Below are 7,500 nucleotides of genomic sequence, written 5' to 3'. Positions count from 1 at the left end.
GCCGAGTGGAAATGTGTTAATGTTTTGTTTAAAAAAAAAACCTCGTTGCTCATTAGTCCGGCTGTCAAGTCGATGCATATCAGTGATGACTATTTCCTAATTACAAAAGCACCCATGCGTATAAAACATAAATAATAATTATTTCCGTAACTGTAATTTCATCCTTTCCTGTAATTTGAGAACAAAAGACAAGTAAGTGTTATTTTAACATTCACCACTCTAACAAAACAAATGCTAACAAATTAAACAGTGCTCGAACTTAAAGCAATTTTCCTCGTATCTTATAATCTACTTATATTTTTATTTATTTGTTTATTAATTTAACTGATTTTTTTTATTCATACCTGATCTCTTCTTTCTATATTTCATTTTACGTTCTTCTACTTCTTTCAAATGAACACCGTATTCTTTGGAAGCTTTAATTAAGTCAGTAGCCCCTGGGGTGGCCTTATTCTACTGAATAAGGTTCATCTTCTTGTTAATAATAATAATAATAATAATAATAATAATAATAATAATAATAATAATAATAATAATAATAATAATAATAATAATAATAATAATAATCCGTATTTCTTATTCCTTCCGTTACTTCTTTCAAATGAACACCATAATACTCTTAGAAAGCTTGAATTTCAAGTCAAAGGCCCCTTGAGGGCTTGTTGTAAATGAATAGGGTTCATCTTAATAATAATAATAATAATAATAATAATAATAATAATAATAATAATAATAATAATAATAATAATAATATAAAGCGAAGAAGAGTAAATACATCGAAAAACAAATATTTTGAAAGAAAACATTTGGACGAGTTACATTATTTTTTAAAATCCCATTGTCTCATCTTGATTAAAACGTGAAAGAAAGCCTGTGCAGAGAATATACAAGAGTCATGATTAAATATTCTTCAAGCAAAGTTACCAAGACGTGTCTCGAACCCTTACAAAATTAAAATTGCTTATGGAAACAGAATTCATATCAACGCCATCTGTATAATTTCTTAGGCATATTCTGTTGCTATTAGTTCTGTAAGGTTTCTTGCAGATTTGAAAGGTTTTCCCAACATGCCGAGAGAGATCAGAACCTGAGGTAACTTTTTCAGACAGATCATTTTGATTCAACTGAATATTCGTGAAACCACAGCGCTCTCTCTCTCTCTCTCTCTCTCTCTCTCTCTCTCTCTCTCTCTCTCTCTCTCTCTCTCTCTCTCTCTCTCTCAAAACATACAGACACTCACATGCTTCTTGTAAAAAATAAATTTTTATTTTTAATCCTTTATGAAAACCAATAATTTATGGAAAAACAATAGCATAACCCACACGCACGCGCGCGCACACACACACACGCACACACACACGCACACACACACACGCATGCACGTACCTCATTTTGGGTTTCTCGTGAAAGGAAATATTTTATTTTAAATACATACTGTAATCCGGTGATATATGAAAACAATAATAATAACAGCCACAGCAACACTAACAATAATAATAATGAGTTTAACTCCACCTAAAGAAACAAGATGACTGTAACCTGATGTTCCAATTCGGGGTAGTAGACACGAGTTACCAGTATTTCAGTTCAGTGTATTATCACACAAGTTTAGTATCTCAGTAAGATATCTGTAACCCTAAACATCATTAGTATTATTTATGATGAAAAAGGAATAAAACAGGTTAGGAAAGAAACTGTGATAGGTAGTTCCAATAAAAATATTAATAAAACCGGAGACATAATAATAATACTAATACTAATGATGATGATGATGATGATGATGATGATGATGATGATGGCGTAGAAATCAACAATGAGGTCAGTGTAAATATATATTAAAAATACATATACACACACATACAAACACACACACACACATTATATATACATATATATATATATATATATATATATATATATATATATATATATATATATATATATATATATATATATTATTTTGTACCATTGGGATTTCTTCATAATTTTAGTGAGTTTTGTATAAATAATAATAATAATAATAATAATAATAATAATAATAATAATAATAATAATAATAATAACAGGACTAAAAAGCTGATCATAAGTTGACGACGACTAATGACCACTACTAATACTAAACAACTGATTTTATCACCAGTTTCATCGCAATCTCTAATTTGTCCAACTGACATAAACGGTTATGGGGAAACAGGCCGTATATTACGGATCCCGCGGTATATTGGCATTAGGGGAAGAGAGAGAGAGAGAGAGAGAGAGAGAGAGAGAGAGAGAGAGAGAGAGAGAGAGAGCGTTAATCACATGTAAAACTTTTCGTTATCAGTTATAAAGGACATTATGAAGGTTGCAACGTCAAGTAACGATCGTCTCTCTCTCTCTCTCTCTCTCTCTCTCTATCTCTCTCTCTCTCTCTCTCTCTCTCTCTCTCTCTCTCTCTCTCTCGCATGCATACACACACACATACACTACAGCTACACGTATATAACAGATGTTTATAACAAATTGGTAGGGGTGTATGATTATACAATGAGAATAAGTACTTATGACCTTATGCTATAAAAATATTCCCCTTTGAATTAATTCCTAAAAATAACAGTGAAACATAAAAGCACGAGACTTATAACAGTCAATACTAAAAAAACAATAACGTTAGATTTTAAAGAATCTAAAATTACAAACCACAGTTTTAGATAAAGGCCCTTAAAACAGTCAAAACTCAAAAAAAAAAAAATGATGTTAGACTAAAAACCAACCTCACAAACCACGATTTTCGATAGAGGCCCATAAAAGATAACCCAAGTCTTGCAAACAGCAACAAAGCAAGCCTAGGTTCCTCTCCACCTACCACATAAGCCCAGCCATACCTCAGGGGCTGGCAGCAGGTGGGATTAAGCCTTTAATATAAGCACAATATACCCAGACGATCACTTTGCAGTGGGAAATGTATCCCTCGCCCTCACGCCCAATGTCTGCCGTTACATGGGCGATAATATTTCAAAAGATGAAATATTAGACACTTAGGTGCCTTGCAGGCTATCATTTCAGACATTTCAGCTCAGTCTTGATCTTTCATTTTTGTTGTCTGACCTTCTCTCTCTCTCTCTCTCTCTCTCTCTCTCTCTCTCTCTCTCTCTCTCTCTCTCTCTCTCTCTCTCTCTCTCTTTATTTAATATATCTTGATTGGGGGTACAGAAAACAAAAGTACTTCGTTAACATTTCGTTTATCTCTTATATGTATATATACATGTATATATATATACATATATAAATATATATAATATATAGATGTACTGTATATATGTAATATATAATATATACATATATATATATATATATATATATATATATATATATATATATTATATATATATTTATATATATAATATATATACAGAATATATATATATATATATATATATATATATATATATATATGTTATATATATATATATTATATATATATTTATATATATAATATATATACAGAATATATATATATATATATATATATATATGTTATATATATATATATATATATATATATATATATATATATATATATATATAGTGTGTGTGTGTGTGTGTGTGTTTTCCCAATCATCCACAAAACACATTTCAGAAGTTAGGTACGAATCCCACACCCATTAACTATCCCTCATTTTCTCATTACTGACACAGCCAAGCTCTGAGAGAGAGAGAGAGAGAGAGAGAGAGAGAGAGAGAGAGAGAGAGAGAGAGAGAGAGAGAGAGAGAGAGACTTCAATCCACAAACAAGGTCAAAAAGTAAAAAAAAATAAAAAAAAAACACGCAATCTTCAAATCAACACCAGTCTTAAAAATAAGACAAAATACCAAGTTGTCCTATTTTTTTTTTTCTTTTATTTCGCGAGACCTCTATTTAGAATTCTAAGTACTGCAGAAAATAAGGCTTGAAATTCTGTCTGCTCTTCCCAGCACAGAATACCAAATGAGAAAAGATGGCACAACACACCATGCAAATGTAATTTTTAGGCTTCTGAATAAACCCGGAAAAAATATGTTTTCTTTTTCTATTTTTTTTTTTTTTTTTGTGCGGGACGCTTGTTTCGGAAAAAGTTGGATTACTGCTTTACAAATGTGGCCCATTTGGTAGATAAGCACGTTACGAAAACTGGAGAAATTTTGTAAAAAATATATAGAAAAAATTGTAAATTCAAATGCTGATATCAAATAGGAATTTTTTTTTAGATAAAAGGTACAACTAATTGTGAATTTGTTTTTCTACTTGAGGAAGTCTTTAATTTGCCCCGTCAGTCTGAATAGAGTTGTTTTACTCTCAATCCATCAAATCTCTTTCAGCATCGAATCCTGCCCTTTCATTTACTGGGTGTTCTTGCAAGCGTAATCAGTCTACCACATACATACATACACACATACATACACACAAATGTGTGTGAATGTATGTATGTATGTATGAATGTATGTATGAGTATACATATATATATATATATATATATATATATATATATATATATATATATATATATATATATATATATATATTTATATATATATGTACATATATATAAATATATATAAATAATACATATATAAATATATATATATATATATATATATATATATATATATATATATATATATATATATATAATTATACCTCAATAGAAATCAAATTCATCTCTATTACCTTAACAGTTCATAAAGCAAATCATGCTAACCCACTAAATATCAAAATGGGAAAAAGTACAACGATAATAAACAAACAAACACACACGAGCTGTGAGTGTCCCATGCCCTATAAAACATCCAGCCTGCAATGTGATAAAACCAACAGCAGTTGATTACACTATGGAAAACCTGCAATTAAATGTTGCAATATAAACGAATGAAATTCGGGGAAAGTTTCCGAGTTCGTTAGGGAAGCAGAGAGAGAGAGAGAGAGAGAGAGAGAGAGAGAGAGAGAGAGAGAGAGAGAGAGAGATATTTTAAGTACTCAATATATAGACACCTGGAAAATAATTTAGATTTAGAGAGAGAGAGAGAGAGAGAGAGAGAGAGAGAGAGAGAGAGAGAGAGAGAGAGAGAATTTTTTAAACACTCAATATATAGACTCCTGGAAAATAATTTAAATTTAGAGAGAGAGAGAGAGAGAGAGAGAGAGAGAGAGAGAGAGAGAGAGAGAGAGAGGATTTGTTAAACACTCAATATACTCGTATAGACACCTAGAAAATAATTTAAATTGAGAGAGAGAGAGAGAGAGAGAGAGAGAGAGAGAGAGAGAGAGAGAGAGAGAGAGAGAGAGAGAGAGAGAGATTTGTTAAACATTCAATATGTAGACACCTAGAAAATAATTTAAATTTAGAGAGAGAGAGAGAGAGAGAGAGGGGGGGATTGTTAAACACTCAATATACAGACACCTGTAAAATCATTTAAATTGAGAGAGAGAGAGAGAGAGAGAGAGAGAGAGAGAGAGAGAGAGAGAGAGAGAGAGAGAGAATTTTAAACGCTCAATCTAGCCAAATATTTTGAGGAAGATTAAAAAAAAAAAGATAACCAGGTATAGACTTCTAAAAGACAAAAAAAATCTTCAGGAAAATGTAAGCTTTGTCTACATTAAACGCATATTCCTTCAGGAAAATGTAAGCCATGTCTATATTAGTAGCGAATTCCTACAGGAAAATTTAAACCATACGTATATTAATGGCGAATTCCTTCAGGAAATTTTAAACTATGTCTATATTAATCGCATATCCCTTTAAGAGAATTTAAACCATGTCTATATTAATCGTATATTCCTTTAAGAAAATTTAAACCATGTCTATACTAAACGCGAATTCCTTTCGGAAACTCCTTTAGGAAAATTTAAACCGTGTTTATATTAATCGCGAATTCCTTTCGGAAATTCCTTTAGGAAAATTTAAACCATATCTATACTAAACGCGAATTCCCTTAGGAAAATTTAAACCATGTCTACACTAAACGCGAATTCCTCTCGGAAATTCCTTTAGGAAAATTTAAACCATGCCTATATTAATCGCGAATTCATTCAGCAAAATTAAAACGCGAATTCCTTCATTCATAAAAGTGACTTATCTTTAAGATTCCTTTCAGATGGACGAGGCAGGATGAAACGAGATGATCTGCAAGGACAAAAACATCCAAGCAAAGGAATCATCCATTGATCCCCAGACTCACGGATCAAAAGCAATGTTTCCTTTTAACGATTTACCGCCCGGGCCCCGGCGAGGGATCATTAGCGCCTCCTTAAAAAAAAAAAAAAAAAAAAAAAGACTTCAAGGAGAAATTAATGAACGCATGAAATTCTCTCTCTCTCTCTCTCTCTCTCTCTCTCTCTCTCTCTCTCTCTCTCAGTCTCCGTCATAATGACGTCAGGGACGATAATCCTCTTTGTTTGTCGGCTGCTGCATTTGCCAACGAATTGCGCACTCCGAGTTTCTTTTTTTTTTTTTCATTATCTGCCTTTTAAAAATGTTAGAGAATGCGCGGCAAAAACGAGCAACAACAACAACGACAGCAACAGCCTTGCGTTCTCAGTGATTCGTGCGTCTTTGTTGTTTATGTTTGTTTTTAATCACTCATCGATATATTTTTATTTCTTTTTAGTAACGAATATATAAATAAAAGCACAACCGCCTGGGTCGAAGGATTTATTGGTTTTACGAATGCATCGGAAATGTTCCGATGAGGATTTCTTACTGCTATATTTGTTTTATATATTTATGTATGTATGTATATATATATACATATATATACATATATATGTATATAAATTATATATATATATATATATATATATATATATATATATATATATATATATATATATATATATATATATATATATATAGAAAGAGAGAGAGAGAGAGAGAGAGAGAGAGAGAGAGAGAGAGAGAGAGAGAGAGAGAGAGAGAGAAATATGTCATTAAAGCATACTTCCTAAGTAGATTCCTCTTTTCATCGCCACCTTCATTTGGTCTTTAACTGGTAAAAGCTAAAACAGTAACGACTTATTCAAATAATCCATAAATTAAAATACTTTAAGACCCTCATTGCTCAGGTTATAAACAAAGCCTGTTAAACCTTTCAATTTAATTCTGAGAAACAATATTCAAACCATAATTTTCCCCCCTGGCAGAATAATTTTATCATGCATTTTCCAACACGTCTTAAGGGATAAAACTATGAAACTGCTTACCATGCAACAGATATATATTAACTAAATGTGTCCCTTGGAAATCGTATTACCATCTTTCCTTCATTTTCAGAGCAACAATAAACGATGACTTTCCAGGATAAAGTTTAACTGCTGTATACTTGAATACTTTAGTGGCAAATATATATATTCCTATATCCCATGTGGCCAATGTTTGGTAAACGAACCACGAAAAGAAAGGCGAGGAAGGTAACCAAATGAATTTTTAATTATTACACATACGAGTCGCTTTCAAACATCAAAGTTCAAAGGAAAGAAACTAAGAA

The 7,500-nt window shown here is 31.4% G+C and overlaps 1 protein-coding gene across 1 annotated transcript in view; it reads left to right on the top strand.

The window, feature by feature from the left end:
• The window catches only part of LOC136839129 (uncharacterized), a 239,315-nt gene that overhangs the window by 49,812 nt on the left and 182,003 nt on the right, over positions 1-7,500 (top strand). The window contains exon 2 of the mRNA XM_067104798.1: positions 7,287-7,500. This exon is cut by the window's right edge and continues 255 nt beyond it. The gene's annotated coding sequence lies outside the window, so the exon portion shown is untranslated. The remainder of the gene's footprint in view (positions 1-7,286) is intronic.

The sequence above is a fragment of the Macrobrachium rosenbergii genome, chromosome 6 (genome assembly GCF_040412425.1).
Source record: "Macrobrachium rosenbergii isolate ZJJX-2024 chromosome 6, ASM4041242v1, whole genome shotgun sequence".
NCBI lineage: Eukaryota > Metazoa > Arthropoda > Malacostraca > Decapoda > Palaemonidae > Macrobrachium > Macrobrachium rosenbergii.
The sequence above is the reverse complement of the archived record's forward strand: the minus strand, read 5'-3'. Positions and strand labels throughout refer to the sequence as shown.